General features: G+C 48.1%; 1 protein-coding gene across 14 annotated transcripts in view; it reads left to right on the forward strand.

Annotated features, from left to right (window-relative positions):
- The window catches only part of arvcfb (ARVCF delta catenin family member b), a 546,449-nt gene that overhangs the window by 392,906 nt on the left and 134,574 nt on the right, over nucleotides 1-18,969 (forward strand). The gene's annotated exons all lie outside the window — the stretch shown is intronic.

Below are 18,969 nucleotides of genomic sequence, written 5' to 3' on the forward strand. Positions count from 1 at the left end.
TTTTCAGAATAGTGTCACAAGTAGGCTTACATTAACACTGCAATAAAGTTACTGTTGAAAACTCCTAGTTGCCACACTGGTGCCTTTTTGGGTACACAGAGGGAGAATTCAGAATGTCCATTCACCTCTTTCGCATCTTTTGGGACTTGGAGGAAACCGGAGAACCCGGAGGAAACCCACGCAAACACTGGGTGGATGTGCAGACTCCGCACAGACAGTGACCCAAGCCAGGAATCGAACCCGAGTCTCGGGCGCTGTGAAGCCACAGTGCTAACCACTGTGCTACCCTGCTGCCTGAATTGGATATCATGAGTCAATGCTTTTGATACACTGAACTTGTCTGTCACCAGATGGCTCTCTGGAATTGAAAGCTACCAGCATGTTGCTTTGGTCTGGAGTGTCAATCCCAAATGGTGACTTCATGTTCAGTACCAAGCAAATGCTTAGTGGTACCCAGCTGGTGGTGAATTTTAAAAGGCCTTGTCCACGACGCGGAAGGATACAGTTTATTCATTCTGCGGATCTGCTTGCTGAGTGGCTACTTTGCCAGCTAGCAGATCTGAAAAGCTTTATCTTCATGAGGCTGAGATCTGAAGTCTCATTTCCCTGACCACAGGGAGAGATTGCCTATGGAATTGATTAAATTGTGGACGAAGAGATGAAACGGGGAAGTGCTTTGCATGTAAAATGTTCCGTGTTTTCCTCGCTAGTTATGCATTCTGTTAATTTCTCTGACTTAGAAGCTAGTTCCCCCAGCAACACTAGGCCAGGTACTTTGATTCATCAACAACTTGATGGGCACATGGCAGTAAATTATAGATTTTTTTGTCAGGAACTTTTGTGTTGCTTCACTTTTAATGTTAACTGCGTTGCAGTGTTGGATTAAGAGGATGGTACTGTTTATTTTTTTGGTATAAATTTTCTTGCATTCGATCCAAGTATGCAAAAATTTAGCCAGTGTTGCAGATTATTCAGAGCATGAGGTATTTTTATTTGACATGCACCTGTATGAACCTTCGTTTATATGCAAAACCTCCGAGGATTAAAAAATGAGTAACAATCTTCAAGTAGCATAGAACTTTAGTCATTGGAGTTTTAGTTTGGATATAGAAGCTGACTGCAAGGCAGTTGGTAGAATAGAATTCCAAGGAAAACATATTAGTTTGGTGGCTACTGCAGACTAAGAAATCCATGCAATGCTGAAATGTAACCTTGTGTCCATCAGTGCAGACAATGCTACCAAGAAGTGAATTTCTACAACCTTCAAATAGCAAATAATACGTAACAAGTTATCAATTAGATGAGCTATTTTAAATTCCCCATTTGATACTCTTGGCTAAAATTAGTGAGTGCAATGCAATCTAGCCCAGTAAGGCATGTATCAAGCAGTGTGACTGGATTGACCGAAACTGCAACAAATTGAACATCCTGTGTAAGCTTGCATAGGTAAATATGTCACCCCCTCTGATTCAAGCCACGCTCCAGGACTTGAATAAGTAACCTGGAGTGCTGCAGTTTTCTTAGTACCATATTTTCCCTGGGTGTCTTGGTCAATATTTCTCAACCACTGAAACAAATGAACTAGTCATTCATCTCCTTATTGGATTGGGACCTGGCGTCCAAAGTGGTCAAGGGATTCTCTTTCATATCAGTCACTCCACAAATGAGTTTGTATTGTGTGTGCAGTACTTCAGACTGTTTGAGAATTCTAACAAGTTACTTAAAACTCCACTGCCTTATTCCTTTTAATTTCTCTACAGATAATTACTGATACTTACAGCACTGATTTGTAATCAGGATTTAGAGCAAGATTCTGAATGGGATGAGAAATTGTAAGAGGTGTAGAATGAAAGCATGTTCTCTCTAATAAACTATTGGGACAGAACATTGCTGCAACCTCCTCAAGGAATTTCTCTATTCCAGGGTAATGCATGAATAGGAATGTAGAGTGTGCTAAGGAAGTGGCATGCATCTTGGTTTATTCTTGTCATGTAATGTAAATGCAATGACATTTTTTCATGCAGTGTGACATGTTGAAGAAAAATGTAGCACTGACTAGATGATCTGTTTTTGATGGTAGATGTATTGGCCATGACACTGAAAAAACACATTATGCTTCTCTTCCAATAGTGTCATGCAATTTTAATGTTGCCTTGAAAAGCAAGCTGGCTCTCTGGTTTAATATTGCAAACCATGATCAGCACCTCCAACAATGCAGCACTCCCTTGCTGCTGTGTTGGACCATCGGACTTCAGTAAGGCCTTTGGCAAGGTGCCTCATGGCAGATTAGTACAAAAGGTGAAGTAACACAGGATCAGAGGTGAGCTGGCAAGATGGATACAGAACTGGTTAGGTCATAGAAGGCAGAGAGTAGCAATGGAAGGGTGATTTTCTGATTGGAGGGCTGTGACGAGTGGTGTTCCGCAGGGATCAGTGCTGGGACCTTTCCTGTTCGTCGTATATATAAATGATTTGGAGGAAAATGTTAACTGGTCTGATAAGTTTGCGGACGACACAAAAGTTGGTGGAATTGCGGATAGCGATGAGGACTGTCGGAGGATACAGCAGGATTTAGATCGTTTGGAGACTTGGGCGGAGAGATGGCAGATGGAGTTTAATCCGGACACGTGAGGTAATGCATTTTGGAAGGTCTAATGCAGGTAGGGAATATACAGTGAATGGTAGAACCCTCAAAAGAGTATCGACAGTCAGAGAAATCTAGGTGTACAGGTTCACAGATCACTGAAAGGGGCAACACAGGTGGAGAAGGTAGTCAAGAAGGCATACGGCATGCTTGCCTTCATTGGCCGGGGCATTGAGTATAAAAATTGGCAAGCCATGTTGCAGCTGTATAGAACCTAAGTTAGGCCACACTTGGAGTGTAGTGTTCAATTCTGGTAACCACAGTAACAGAAGGATCTGCAGGCTTTGGAGAGGATGCAGAAGCGATTTACCAGGCTGTTGCCTGGTATGGAGGGCATTAGCTATGAGGAGAGGTTGAATAAACCCGGTTTGTTCTCACTGGAACGAAGCAGGTTGAAGGGCGACCTGATAGAGGTCTACAAAATTGAGTGGCACAGACGGCGTGGATAGAGGAATCAATTACTAGGGGGCATAGGTTTAAGGTGCGAAGGGCAAGGTTGAGAGGAGATGTACGAGGTAAGTTTTTTTTTTTTACACCGAGGGTAGTGGGTGCCTGGAACTCGCTGCCGGAGGAGGTGATGGAAGCAGGGACGATAAGTGAAGCTTAAGGGGCACCATAACAAATACGTGAATAGGATGGGTATAGAGGGATACGGAGCCCGGAAGTGTAGAAGATTTTAGTTTAGACGGCAGCATGGTCGGCGCAGGCTTGGAGGGCCGAAGGGCCTGTTCTTGTGCTGTATTTTTCTTTGTTCTTTGGAACAGGGATGCCAAACAGACAAAATGAAGAAATTATTTGTTAACCTGCTTCAAATCATTTTTTTAAATAAACATTTTATTGAGGTTTTTTTGGCATTGCAACAGCAGCAATATAAAGAATGTACATGAGAATATAAACATAGTGCAAATACCACTCCCTCCCCCACAGGTCCCACCATTAATTAACCCCCTAATCTATGCTAACCTAACCCGCCCCCCCCCCCCCCCTCTCTGCTGATGATTAATTTTTCGCGAAGAAGTCGACGAACGGTTGCCACCTCCGGGCGAACCCTAACAGTGACCCTCTCATGGCGAACTTGATTTTCTTCAAACAGAGAAAGCTAGCCATGCCCCATAGCCAGGTCTCTGACATCAGGGTCCTTGAGTCCCTCCAAGCTAATAGTATCCATCTCCGGCTACCAGGGAAGCAAAGGCCAGAACATCTGCCTCTTTGTCCTCCTGGATTCCCGGGTCTTCCGACACCCCGAAAATCGCCACCTCCGGACTCAATGCCACCCTTGTTTTTAATACCTTGGACATGACATCTGCAAACCCCTGCCAAAATCCCCTAAGCTTTGGACATGCCCAGAACATGTGGACATGGTTCACTGGTCCTCCACATTTTGCACACCTGTCTTCCACCCCGAAAAATCTGCTCATCCGGGCCACTGTCACGTGGGCCCGGTGAACGACCTTGAATTGAATCAGGCTTAGCCTGGCACAAGTTGCGGTCGACTTGACTACTCAACGCATCCGCCCAAAGGCCATCCTCTATCTCACCTCCCAACTCCTCCCACTTGCGCTTCAGCTCCTCTGAACCTATAAGTTCCTTGTAAATGTCCGAGATGCTCCCTTTTCCTACCCACCCTCTGGAAACTACCCTGTCCTGAATCCCCCTTCGTGGTAGGAGCATTACCTATCTACGTAGAAAGTCCCGCACCTGCAGATATCTAAATTTGTTTCCCCTCACAAATGCAAACTTCTACTCTGAAAGGTACCCTCTATAAACAAGTCCCCCATCCTCTCAATCCCCGCTCTCCGCAATATTCGGAACCCCCCATCCATACTCCCCAGAGCAAACCGGTGATTGGGGACCAGACCGATGCTCCCACATGTCTCCTCCATTGCCCCCAGACTCTGAGAGCCACCACCACCACGGGGCTGGTGGAGTACTGTGCTGGCAGGAACGGCAGAGGCGCAGTTACCAGTGCCCCCAGACTTGAAGCCGCCTCCATATGCACCCATGCAGACCCCCCCACACACACACACACACACACACACACACACACACACACCCACACACACACCCACACACACCCACACACACCCACACACACCCACACACACCCACACACACCCACACACACACACACACACACACACACACACACGGCAACCACTTCCTAATTATGGCTATGTTAGCCGCCCAGTAATAATTGCTAAAGTTCGGCAGCGCCAGCCCGCCCTCTCCCCGACTCCGCTCAAGCATTACCCTCTTCACTCGCGGGGACTTGCCCCCCACCCCCCCACACGAAGCCCGCAATAACTTTATTGACCCGCTTAAAAAAAGGACAGTGGAATAAAGATGGGGAAACATTGAAATACAAACAGGAATCTCGGGAGGACTGTCATTTTCACCGTTTGGAGACTCCCAGTTAGAGACAAGGGGAGTGCGTCCCATCTCCGGAAATCATCTTTCATCTGATCCACAAACCCGGCCAAGTTCAATTTATGTAGCCGGTCCCAATCCTGCGCTACTTGGATACCTAGGTACCGGAAACTGTCCCCTACCAATCTAAACGGCAGTTCCCCCAGTCGCCTCGCCTGGACCGCAAACATCTTGTTCTTCCCCATATTAAGCTTACACCCCAAGAATCGGCCAAATTCCCCTAAAATTCACATGATTTCTTCCATCCCCTCAATTCTCGGAGCAATTGCCAGTGGCTCTGTAGCCAGCGCAAACAGCAGTGGGGAGAGACTGCATCCCTGTCTCGTCCCTCGGTGCAGTCTAAGAACAAAGAACAAAGGGAACAAAGAAAAATTGCAGCACAGGAACATGCCCTTCGGCCCTCCAAGCCTGCGCCGATCCAGATCCTCTATCTAAAACTGTCGCCTATTTTCTAAGGATCTGTATCCCTCTGCTCCCTGTCAATTCATGTATCTGCCTAGATACATCTTAAATGACGCTATTGTGCCTGCCTCTACCACCTCCGCCGGCATTGCATTCCAGGCAATGGTCTGAAAACAGGTAATCTAAAATAGTCCGAAGTCGTTCTGTTCGTCCGTACACTTGCCACAGGTGCCTGGTGCAGCAACCTGACCCAGTCAATAAAGCCCCTCCCAAATCCAAACCGCCCCAGAGCCTCCCATAAATAATCCCATTCAACCCGGTCAAAAGCTTTTTCTGCATCCATTGCGACCACTGCCTCCACCTCCCTACCTTCCGGGGGCATCATGATCACATTTAACAGCCTTCTTACATTGGCCACCAGCTGCCTGCCCTTAACGAACCCTGTCTGATCCTCCACAATAATATTCGGTCCATAATCCTCAATCCTGGAGGACAAAATTTTGGACAACAGTTTGCCATCTGCATTCAACCGGGATATCGGTCTGTAGGACCCACACAGCTCTGGGTTCTTGTCCCGCTTCAGGATAAGCGAAATCGGGGCCTGTGACATCGTCTGGGGCAGAACCCCTTTTTCCCTTGCCTCATTATACACCTTCATCAGCACCGGTCACAATATCCCGGAGAACTTTTTATAGAACTCCGCTCGGTACCCGTCCGGTCCTGGGGCCTTATCCGACTGCATGGCCTTCAAGCCCTCCACTATCTCTTCCAACCCGATCGGGGCCCCCAGTCCTTCTACCAGCTCCCCGTCCACCTTCGGGAAAGTCAGCACCTCCAGGAAGTGCCTCATCCCCTCCGGCCCCGTAGGGGGTTCCGACCTGTATAGCCTGCTGTAGAAATCCCAAAACGCCTTACTCACCCCTGCCGAATCCCCAACCAAGTTCCCATCCCCGTCAATAACTTTCCCAATTTCTCTCGTTGCCTCCCTCTTTCTATGCTGCTGAGCAAGCATTCTTCTCACCATGCTCCTAGATCGACCCCCTCGCCTTTCTGAGCTGTTCCACTGCCTTCCCTGTGGTTAACAAGCCGAACTCCGCCTGTAGCCGCTGCTGTTCCCTTAAAAGCCCCGTCTCTGGAGTCTCTGCGTACCTCCTGTCGACTTGTCGAATCTCTTTTACCAGTCGGTCCGTCTCTGCCCTGTCCGTCATGTCCTTGTGAGCCCGGATCGAGATCAGCTCTCCTCTCACCACTGCCTTCAGCGCTTCCCAGACCACCGCTGCTGAGACTTCCCCCGTATTATTTACCTGCAGGTAATTTTGTATGCATTACCTCAGCCTCTTGCACACCACTTTGTCCGCCAGCAGGACTACATCTAACCTCCATTGCGGGCGCTGATTACTATCTTACTAACCTGCAGGTCAACCCAGTATGGAGCATGGTCTGAGATTGTAATCGCCGAGTACCCCGTGTCCACCACCCCTGCCAGCAAGGCCCTACCCAGAATAAAGAAATCGATCCGCGAGTATACCTTATGCACATGGGAGTAGAAGGAGAATTTCTTCACCCTCGGCTGCCTAAATCTCCATGGATCCCCCCCCACCCCCCCCCCCCCACCCAACATCTGCTCCATGAACCCTTTCAGTTCCTTGCCATTGCTGGCACCCTGCCCATTTTCAAGCATGACCGATCCAGGCCGGGATCAATAACTGTGTTAAAGTCCCCTCCCATGACCAGCTTGTGGGAGTCCAGGTCTGGTATCTTCCCCAACATCCTCTTTATGAATTCCACATCATCCCAATTTAGCGCATACATATTAACCAGCACTACCTTCATCACCTCCAGCTTACCGCTAACCATAATATATCGACCTCCCACATCTGAAACTATTCTACCTTCCTGAAATATCACGCACTTATTAATCAAGATTGCAACCCCTCTAGTCTGTGTCCAGCCCCGAGTGGAAGACCTGACTGACCCAGCTTTCCTCAATCTAACCTGGTCCACTACTCTGAGGTGCATCTCCTGCAACATTGCCGCGTCCACCTTCAGTCCCCTCAGGTGCGCGAACACACGTGCCCTCTTAACCGGCCATTTAACCCTTGAAAATTCCAGGTGATCAGCCTAGTTCGGGGGCAAAGTGCACCCCCCCCCCCCCCCCCCGCCGATCAGCCATCCCCTTTCTTGGTCCCGCCTCCAGCCCATGTGCCACGCCTCCTCCGGGCCGCCCCCACCACTGACGACCTCCTCAGTCCCTCCCTCATCAGCAGAACAACTACCACCCCCTCCCCCCAGCAATACCACTCTGAAACCTAACCATACAATAAACTAAACATATGCAAACCCCCCCCCCACTGCGCTTCCGTGAACTCGCTCACCCAGCCAGCTTGGTGGCCCCCGCCCCGGCGCCAAATAGTCTCCCACCTATTGTTCCCTCACTCATTCCGCCCCCCCCCCCACCGCTCATACAAACAAATTCCCTCATCTAACGATCCCCACACAATTACCCAACTGAAAGAAAAACACCAAAACCCAAACAAGCACGTCTCCATCCCACAAAAGTGCACATCAAAGCATTGCCAATATTCACCCGAAAGAAAACAAAAAAACTTTTTCCCCCCCTTCTTAAACAGAACTCAAAAACAAAAGAGAAAAAATAAATAAAAACAATATAAGCCAACAAGTTGCATCCAAGTTCAAAAGTCTTCAGCCCACCACCAGTCCTTCCTTTTCTTTTCGCGAAGTCCAGCGCGTCTACGGGCGATTCAGAATAATGATGCTGGTCCTCATATGTGATCCAGAGACGAGCTGGATACAGCAGTCCAAACTTCACCTGTGTCTTGAAGAAGATTGACTTAATTTGGTTGAAACCTGCCCTTTTCCTGGCCATCTCCATACTCGGGTCCTGGTAAACCCACAGGATTCTGTTGTCCCACTTACAGCTCTGCGTTCGCTTGGCCCACTGAAGAATTAATTGCTTGTCCAGGAACCTGTGGAATCTCGCCACCATTGCCCTCGGAGGGTCCCCTGTTCATGGCTTCCTCGCAAGCGTTCTGTACGCCCTGTCCACCTCCAAGGGTCGGGAAAATGTCCCCTCCCCCAGCAGCTTCTCAAACATACGCGCTATGTATGCCCCAGCATCAGCTCCCTCAGACCCCTCCGGGAGCCTGACAATTCTTAAGTTCTGCCAACGGGACCTATTCTCTAGGTCCCCCACCTTCTCCAGAAGCCTTTTCTGCTGGTCCCTCAACCTCCCCACCTCCAGCTCCACACGGTTTGATGCTCCTGCTCAGCCAGCGCCTTCTCAACCTTCTGGATCGCCCGATCATGGGCATCCAATCTGTGTTCCAGCCAATCAATCGACTGTTTAATCGGGTCCAGGCAGTCCCGTTTCTGCTTGGCAAAGCCGTCCTGGATAACCTGCATCAACTGCTCCGTTAATCGCTGGGCCGACACAGCAGGGCTCCAGTCCTCGGCCATGCTGTCTCCTGCTGCAGCTTCAGCACAGCCCTTGCCTGTCTTTTTATTGCTGCCTTTTCGTGCACTTTTGGTTCTTTTCTCCGATACGTGGAAGCAGTGCCCAATTGCCTCAGCTTTCGAATTCACCATTTAAAACCGGAAAAAAGTTGGGGGGGGAAGGTCTGACCAGAGCGGGAGCCACCAAATGTGCGACTTTCTCCTTCATAGCTGCCACTGGAAGTGTCTGCTTCAAATCATTATTGACAAAAGAAAGCGTTCTGAAAATTGTTTCACCTCAAGATTTTGAAATGTCCATGACGATTCTGTAACATAGCTCAGTTTGCCTCTGTTTAATCCTGCCCAGATCTATCCTCTTTAATAGTGAGACAGATGAATGATTTTGAAGTAAATTCATGTAGACCACTCACTAAGAAAATCACTGACTTGTGTTGAAGGGGCTGATTGCAAAATCTTTCTTTTGCCTCTCGTGAGATTGAGCACTGCATTCACTTGGAGGATTTATCTACAGTAGAATACCGTTAGAACAAAGAGTATACAGTGCAGTGCCATTAGCCCAGCGAGTCTGCACCGACCCATATAAGCCCTCACTTCCACCCTATCCCCGTCACCCAATAACCCCTCCTAACCTTTTTGGTCACTAAGAGCAATTTATCCTGGCCAATCCACCTAACCTGCACGTCTTTGGACTGTGGGAGGAAACCGGAGCACCCGGAGGAAACCCACGCAGACACGGGGAGAACGTGCAGACTCCGCACAGACAGTGACCCAGTGGGGAATCGACCCTGGCGCTGTGAAGCCACAGTGTTATTCACTTGTGCTACCGTGCTGCCATTGTTCTGCTTCAATTAATATTTTTGGCAGCCTAGTACCTGATTGCAGAAACCCGTTGTTACACCATGTTTCAGCCTGTAAACTGAACTCCTGAGGTATCCAAACAAGTTTGGTTTTGGTTTCCCCAGTATGGAATTTTAGTCTCTGACCTCCAATTGAAAAGTAATAGAATAGTTAGCAGTATAAAATTTATATTCCTCATGTCAATGCAGAAATACTGCTGGAATTAAGTAACTTGAACTGTGCATTTGAACAACCAGTACAAAGTACTGGTTGCTTTCCTGTTGTTTTGTCTATCCAGGGGACACACTCACTGTTGCACCATTGATTAGGAGCATTGTGCAAAAAATTTCAAGCCCCACTGACATGTCTTGCCTTTCAGTATTCAGTAACGACTTCTCTGCTGATTAACCAAGCAGCAACCTGGAATACTGCATACCTTCCTGGTTCAGACATTGGTTTACTGAGCCTGTTCTGAAGAATTGGTTGACTTTGGTTCAGACGTCACACCTGTCATCTCGGAACCATCTCAACCGCAAAGGTAGTTTGCTTGGTTTTGCTCTTCCCCTCACTAATAACTGAATGCAAACATGAGAATAGCAGCATGATGGACAATACAAATCACCATTAAATGTCTGCATTTTGCCAATTTCCTAAGCATAGAATGGTCATATCACATTTCATGTAAAATGAGGGTTCCAGTATTTGGATATGTGAAGCTTCAGTAGAATTTTCAAGCCTCTCCCAAATCCAGTAGGCATCAAAAAAAAAAAATCAAAGGATCATAAAATTTACAGTGCAGAAGGAGGCCATTCGGCCCATCGAGTCTGCACGGGCCCCTGGAAAGAGCATCCTATTTAAGCATACACCTCCACCCTATTCCTGTAACCCAGTAACCCCGCCTAACCTTTTTTGGACACAAAAGGGTAATTTAGCATGGCCAATCCACCTAACCTGCACATTTTGGACTGTGGGAGGAAACCCACGCAGACACGGGGAGAACATGCAGACTCTGCACAGACAGTGACCCAAGCCAGGAATCGAACCTGGGACTCGAGCTGTGAAGCAACAGTGCTAACTACTGTGCTACCGTGCCAAATAGATGTGCACGTGTTGTTCCTGACTAAATCCTTAAAATGCTATTGACAGTATGTACATTTGCCTGGCATAAGGGTCAGAAGAGCCTGATTTTTAAAAAATAAATAAATTTAGAGTTCCCAATTATTTTTTCCAATTAAGGGGCAATTTAGCATGGCCAATCCACCTACCCTGCAAATCTTTGGGTTGTGGGGGTGAAACCCACGCAGACACGGGGAGAATGTGCAAACTCCACACGGACAGTGACCCAGAGCCGGGATTCGAACCCGGGTCTTTGACGCCCTCGGCAGCAATGCTAACCACTGTGCCACGGTGCTGCCCTTGAAGAGCCTAATTTTAATGGAAATTAATACTTCTGTGTAATGATGGGTGTCTGTCAACTATCTTCCAAATGGCTATTTTTACAGGATATTGGTGGGTGCTCCTGATTTATAGGTAAAATACACAGTTTGTGCATGCAATAGGCATGTATGTGAGAAGTCATTTATATCATTGTTTACAGACATTGCTTTGTACTAATGTAAACTGCATCTTGTTGAAAATTCTCACCAAACGTAATTTTGTATTGGATTACTGCTGGTTGGCCAAACTCTGCAAATATTAATAAAAACAAAAATTGCCGGAAACACTATGTCTGGCAGCATTTGTGATGAGAGGAACAGGAAGTCTGTGCCCTTTCATCGTAAATTGTGTTTAACTTGAGTTTTTCTGATAAGATAACCAAAAGAAAATTGATGAGGGTAATGCTGTTGATGTATACATTCAGAAGCATTTGATGAAATGCCGTGCAACAAATTTGTGAGCAACGTTCTAGCTCACGGAATGAAAGGGTCCGTAGAAACACTCTTACAGAAGCCTGGAATAGGGCGCAGTTAATTCCAGCCCAACTTGATCTGGAGTTGCAACACAATTGAAATTTTGAAAATATTTTTATTGGGGATTTTGCACTTAATATCAAAACTTTCCAGAACAATATAGAAGCAATCATAATGACTAAACAATATCACCAACACAAGTATCACAAGTTGCCACCGTGTTTGTGACAGTCGTCCCAGCACTATCATTTCCCTACATTATTGTGCATCATGTGGTGCAGTGATTAGCACTGCTGCCTCACGGCGCCGAGGTCCCAGGTTCGATCCCGGCTCTGGGTAACTGTCCGTGTGGAGTTTACACATTCTCCCGGTGAGGGAGGGAGGGAGGGAGAGAAAGAGAAAGAAGAGTGGTGGGGGGAGGAGAGGTGTGTGTTTGGGGGGGGGGGGAGGGGGGAGAGAGAGAGAGAGAGAAGAGTGGTGTGGTAGTCGCCTTTGGTTCCCTAAGCCATCCTGACCCTCCGTGTTCAGTGCCAGTGGTAGAATAGGAGGTTCGGTAGGGCCGGGCCCACGGTCGCCCTCACTGTTAAATGGTCTTGAGTATCCCAGGAATATCATTTCTCTCGCCCCCCCCCCCCCCCCCCCCCCCCCCCCCCAACCCCAGAAAAGGACATGATTAACTTGTGGACCCTAGTGAAGAAGGATTTGGGGATCAAGATCAGGAGTGATGTGAATACAGAGAGGAACCTCGGCAGCATGTTGATTTTGACTGTCTGTACCCATCCCGTTGGCAAAAAAGGGAGTATCCCCCATCTTGGGCAAGTCCCTCTTCTCCACCTCCACTAGGCTGGAGAGGTGTAGCCTTGTCAAGGCGTGAGCGGCTTGGATCCCCAGGCATCTGAACTTGATTTGGATCACTTTAATCGGTAGTTCTCCCAGCTTCACGGGCAGCACGGTAGCCTTGTGGATAGCACAATTGCTTCACAGCTCCAGGGTCCCAGGTTCGATTCTGGCTTGGGTCACTGTCTGTGCGGAGTCTGCACATCCTCCCCGTGTGTGCGTGGGTTTCCTCCGGGTGCTCCGGTTTCCTCCCACAGTCCAAAGATGTGCGGGTTAGGTGGATTGGCCATGATAAATTGCCTTTAGTGTCCAAAATTGCCCTTAGTGTTGGGTGGGGTTACTGGGTTATGGGGATAGGGTGGCGGTGTTGACCTTGGGTAGGGTGCTCTTTCCAAGAGCCGGTGCAGACTCGATGGGCTGAATGGCCTCCTTCTGCACTGTAAATTCTATGATAATTCATTATCTATGATAATTCACTCCTCCCTCTCGGGGGGGTTCACGGGCCAATTTCATTCTTTCCCACGCTGGCTAGGGGGTGGTGTCACATAGGAGCAGGTCATCCACATACAGTGAGACTCTATGCTCTCTGCCCTCTCTCCGAATGTCTGCCCTCCATCAGCTGATGTAAGGGCGATAGCCAGTGGTTCGATTGTCAGTGAATAACTGGCACCCCTGCCTCATTCCTTTGTGCAGCCGAAAGGTACGGAGCTGTGGCATTCATCCGTATGTTTGCTGTTGGAGTGCTGTACAGGAGCTTCACACATGCAGTGAGTGAACCCAGCTCCAAACCCAAACCATTCAAGTACCTCCGTGAGGTACCTCATTTTTACTCGATTGATGGCTTTTTCAACGTCCAGGGTGAAGATTACCTCTGGTGTCCTCTCCCAGGGTGGGGGGTCATTATTTCATTCAACAGGTGTCTAATATTGCTTTTAGTTGCCTGCCCTATCAAACCCGGTCTGACCTTCCATGATTACTTCTGTCAGGCAGTTTTCTGGGTACCTTACCAATGCTTTCACTGGGACTTTTGCATCAGTGTTTGAGAGAGAGATGGGTCTGTATGCTCCACACTCTGTGGGGTCTTTGTCCTTTTTGGGGTTCAATGGGATAGAGGCCTGGGCCAACTTGGGTGGCAGAGTCCCATTTGACAGTGAGTGGTTGAGCATCTCCAAGTGTGGGGCCAGCATTGCTGCTAATTATTTGTAGAAGTCATCCGGGAAAGGGAACCTCACATCCATGTAATGTGGCACGTCGTCTGAGATTTAAATCATGGAATATTCCACCTTTGTTTACCGCTGTACGTCTGTACATCACCCTGCCTGCTCCCCACACCCCTCCCCCTTATTCTTGCAGCCCATGTTCTGGCCATTGCCTTCTATCGCTAGTTGCCCAATCTGGACAAACCGGTGTCTTCCTCCAAGGTGTCGAAGTGGTCTTCTTTACCCTGGTATGTGACCATAGCTTGGCAGTGTAGAGCATGCCAAACCGCACCCGACTTTTGGACAACACGGATTTGGCACTGTTGATTTCTGCCCGGTGTTTGGCCAAGTCAGCTCAGCACTAATGTCCTGGTACACGCAGATGGAATGTCCTTCCCACCTGTACCCTCTAGTGCTCTTTGCCCACCTCAAGATCTGCTCTTTGTCCTGGTACCTGTGGAGCCTCCGTTGTCACCCATGGTGGTTCTCCAGCCCTGGACCGCTGCCGAAGTGACCTGTAGGCACGGTCCACCTCCGGGGACTTGGTGAAACCCTCCTCGCTGACCAGTTTCCTGAGTGTCGCTGCTATGTATTCTGTGGGGTTTCTTCCCTCTGGCAGCCCCACGATTCTCAGGTTTCGCTGACGTGATCGGTTCTCCTGGTCCGGTTCAACCCCTTCTGGGTATTGACATGGCTCTCTACCTCAGCCTCGCATGCCGCAATCCGGTCCCCTTCGTCCCTTGTCGTCATCTCCTGGGCCTCTAGCCTCTGCTCTCTTTTCTCTTTTAGTTTGGGTAGGGGGCTCTTTCCAAGAGCCAGTGCAGACTCAAAGGACCGAATGGCCTCCTTCTGCACTGTAAATTCAATGATAATCTATGATTAATCTAGGACAAAGGTTCGGCACAACATCGTGGGCCGAAGGGCCTGTTCTGTGCTGTATTTTTCTATGTTCTATGTCTATTGCCTCCCTCTTGGGGGCCATCGCGTCTTCCACTTGATGGCTGCCAAGAGGTGTTTTCTCAACTCCTCCCTATGTCTCTGGAGCTCGGAGGTGATGAAGCACAGCAATTTGCCTGTCAGCGCCTGGGCTTATGCTGAGAACTCTGCAGAGTCGACCTTCACCGGTTCTGTGCCTCCACATGCTCTGAGGCTGAGGTTTCCCTCCCTTCGGATTAACTGTCTTGTCAGCTAGGTGGTGTCCAACATTCGGCCCACAGACCCGCTATGGCCCCGGGAATAGCTTCACCTGGCCAGGGGACTGAGCCTCCCAGCATCGGCCTTCTGGAACTTTCTAAAGTAACACAATTGAAATTAACGCTTAATTTTAAAAATACCAAGTTTTTGCCTGTCCAATAACTAGTTACCAGGTTTGTAAATGTAAACTCATTTAACTTTTATTAACAAACGCTATAATTTTATAGGCAACAAATAAAATTGGTTAATCTAATTTCTTCCCTGCCCCCACCCACTTTAACTCATCCCACTCTCCTACATACACACAGGATGGACAAACAGGAGGGAAAAGGGGTGTAAAAATAATGCTAGAAGTGAAAGGATAAGAGTCTCTGTTTCAGCTGGACATCTTCCGGTTAGATCAATCTTCAACCTAGGCCTCTAAGTGGGGTGCCTTTGCTTTCAGTCTGTAATGGTTTTCATTGTAGACTCAGCGGGAGCTCGAAACATCTCTGCAGAGTCAAACTGCAGGCAAGGAACATTTGAAAGAGCGAAAGAGCAACACAACCCCTCCTCTCAGTGTCCAAGAGCTTTCTCTCGAGTTTTCTGGAAAAAGCCCCACCTGGCAGAACCCAATTGCTTTCTGTTGCTGGGCTGAATACAGTCCCTGGCTAACCCATTGGCCACCAGCCAACCAGTCAAACCAAATCCCTCCAATCTTTTGGGTGCCCTACAGTCTGAGTTCTTCTGCCCAAAAGCTAAATCTTCATAGCACTGTGTACTATTTTGCAACTTTTGAGTTTCTCATTTCCCCTACTTCAAGTTATATCTCCATTCAAGATCCATGGATCAAAAGCGATAATGGCAAGTAAAAGAAATAGGAAATAAGGGGATTAACAGGAAGGGCCCGTACAACACAGATTCAAAATTAGCTGCGTGGCAGGAAAAAGAAGTGGTAGTTAATAGATGTTCTGGCAATGGAGTTCTTAAGGGGCTGCGGCTTCTGCTCTTGCTGAAATATGACCTAGACCTTGGTGTACAAGGCACAATTTCAAAATATGCAAATGATACAAAAGTTAAAAGCATTTGAGAACTGAGACGTATAGTGTACAACTTCAAAAGGACGTAAACAAGTTGGAATGAGCAGACAAGTGGCAGTGAAGTGATTTATTTTGGAAGGAAGAACAAGGATATACAAGGTATATCAAAATGAATGGTACAATTCTAAGTTGGTATAACTGAGGAACCTGGGAGTGTATACGTAAATCATGCAATGTGCTAAGATCGGTCAATAAAACATCTTTGACTTTATTAATGGGGGCACGAATGCAAGGAAATGTTTGCACCTGTACAGAACATTGGTTCAGCCTCAACTGGAGTGTTGTATCCAGTTCAGGGTACCACAAAGGTGAGGGTGAGAAGGCATTGGAGTGCTGAATGGTCCCAGAGATGAGGAGCTGCAGTTATGTTGATTGGGAGGAGGTTTGATAGTTATTCAAAATCATGGGGAGTCTGGACAGAGGAGATGAGGGAAAATGTTCCCATTGATCAAGAACCTGAGCACATAGGTTTGAAGTGAACAAAGGTGAGATGAGGTCACAAGGCAAGTGATAAGGATCTAGAATACACGGCTTAAAAGTGTGGTGGAGGCAGGTTCAATCAAGGCATTTTCGAGGGAATTGGATTGTTAAAAGGAAGGTGTGCGGGGAAACTGCACCAGATAAATTGCTCCTGCCAAGAATTGACCCAGATATGATGGGCCGAATGACCACTTGGTGCTGTGACAATTTTATTATTTCTGATTTCCAGCATCCAGAGTAAAAGTAATAACTTCTCTTGTTGCCTGAGGGGAATGAACAAACTAGTGGCAAAACATCCACTGCCTACGCTCCTGTTTGCATTCCACACTTCCTCCTACTTAGTTTTGTTAAGAATCCCGCTGATGTTAAATGCGAGGGCATCCCAAAACCCAGAAGGGTAACTTGGAACACTGGTTCTTAATACTGTGCATTTTCAATTTGTATAATGTGAGGAAAGATATGCAAACCACTGAGGAACAGCCCAGTGTTGTTGTAATCAATAAAGAATATTTGTTGACTTAAAAGAAACAGAGTACAATGTACTACAACAGTACACTTAATAGTTGTACACAATGTGGTAGTCACCACTAACTGTATTAGATGTAGTACGGCAAGACTCATATAATAGATACATGGGTAAATCCCTGCCTGCTGGCTCCGCCCAGTAGGCGGGGTATAAATGTGTGTGCTCGCCGGTGCTGCAGCCATTCTGGTAGCAGCTGCAGGGGGCACCACATCTTTGCTCAATAATGCCTCGATTATTCACTACTCTCGTCTTTGTAGTAATTGATAGTGCATCACACACACAGCATCATATGAAGTTAGCCCCTGTTTCGAGCTATCCACATTCCTGAGCTTTGAGAAATTCCCCTTTCACCAACAACATCCAATATTATGTAACTCGCTAAATCCAGCATATGGTTACCACCCAGAAGGGGTTTTTTCCAGTTTGGGAAAAACTTAAGTCCAGCGTGGCGTTTCTCCTGAGCTTTTAAAACAACAACTTTCAGCGCCAACTGGTTTTCAGAGGAGCCTGCTTTCTCCAGCTGGGTGTGTCTATGGTAGTAGCTGCTGCTACTGTATTCGGTTACGCTGCTATGGATGTAGTGTTTCTTCCCTTTGATATTCTATCGTAACAACACCTTGGACCAGACTTCTCACAGAGGTGTGAATTATATTCTTATTTCCTCACTTTGAACTGTAAGTACTTATTTCTGTACACCATTGTTCAACCCCTAGGCCCAGGGTTTTTCGCAGTGCGGGTCATGAAAGAACCTACTCCGCCTCGCCCCCGTCATATGCGCTCTATGAACCACCTTAAATTGTATCAGGCTAAGCCTGGCACACGAGGAAGAGGAATTAACCCTACTTGGGGCATCAGCCCATAGCCCCTCCTCAATCTCTTCCCCCAACTCCTCCTCCCATTTACCCTTCAGCTCCTCTACCAAAGCCTCCCCTTCTTTCATCTCCTGGTATATCGCCCACACCTTGCCCACTCCGACCCATACGCCCGAAACCACCCTATCGTGAATCCCCTGTGCCGGGAGCAGTGGAAATTGCCTCACCTGCCGCCTCACAAACGCCCTCACTTGCATGTATCTGAAAGCGTTTCCCGGGGGTAGCCCAAACTTCTCCTCCAGAGCCCCTAAGCTCGCAAACGTCCCGTCAATGAACAGGTCCCCCATTCTAATCCCTGCCCGATGCCAGCTCTGAAACCCCCCCGTCCATCCTTCCTAGGACAAACCGATGGTTGTCTCTGATTGGGGACCACACCGAGGCTCCCGTCGCACCCCTGTGCCATCTCCACTGCCCCAGATCTTTAGCGTTGCCGCCACCACCGGGCTCGTGGTGTACCTTGTCGGTGAGAGCGGCAGCGGTGCCGTCACCAGCGCCCCCAGTCTCGTCCACTTGCAGGACGCCATCTCCAGCCTCTTCCACGCCGCCCCCTCTCCCTCCATAATCCACTTACGGATCATTGCCACGTTGGCTGCCCAATAGTAACCAGCCAAATTTGGCAACGCCAGCCCTCCTCTATCTCCGCTACGCTCCAGGAACCCCCTCCTTACCCGCGGGGTCTTGCTCGCCCACACAAATCCCATAATGCTCCTGCTTACCCTCTTAAAGATGGCCTTAGTAATCACAATTGGTAGGCATTGGAATACAATAAGAAATCTCGGGAGGACCACCATTTTAACCGACTTTACCCTACCCGCCAACGAGAGTGGCTGGCAACATGTCCCACCTTTTAAAATCCTCCTCCATCTGTTCCACCAACTGCGTCAAATTAAGTTTGTGCAGTGCCCCCCAGCTCCTAGCTACCTGAATCCCCAAGTATCGAAAGCTCCTTTCCACCCTCCTCAACGGTAGGTTGTCTATCCCTCTTCCCTGGTCCCCCGGATGTATCACAAAGAGCTCACTCTTTCCCACATTGAGCTTATAGCCCGAAAAGTCTCCCAACTCCCGTCAGATCTGCATTACCTCAACCA

This window comes from Scyliorhinus torazame, chromosome 1 (assembly GCF_047496885.1).
Source record: "Scyliorhinus torazame isolate Kashiwa2021f chromosome 1, sScyTor2.1, whole genome shotgun sequence".
NCBI classification, from domain to species: domain Eukaryota; kingdom Metazoa; phylum Chordata; class Chondrichthyes; order Carcharhiniformes; family Scyliorhinidae; genus Scyliorhinus; species Scyliorhinus torazame.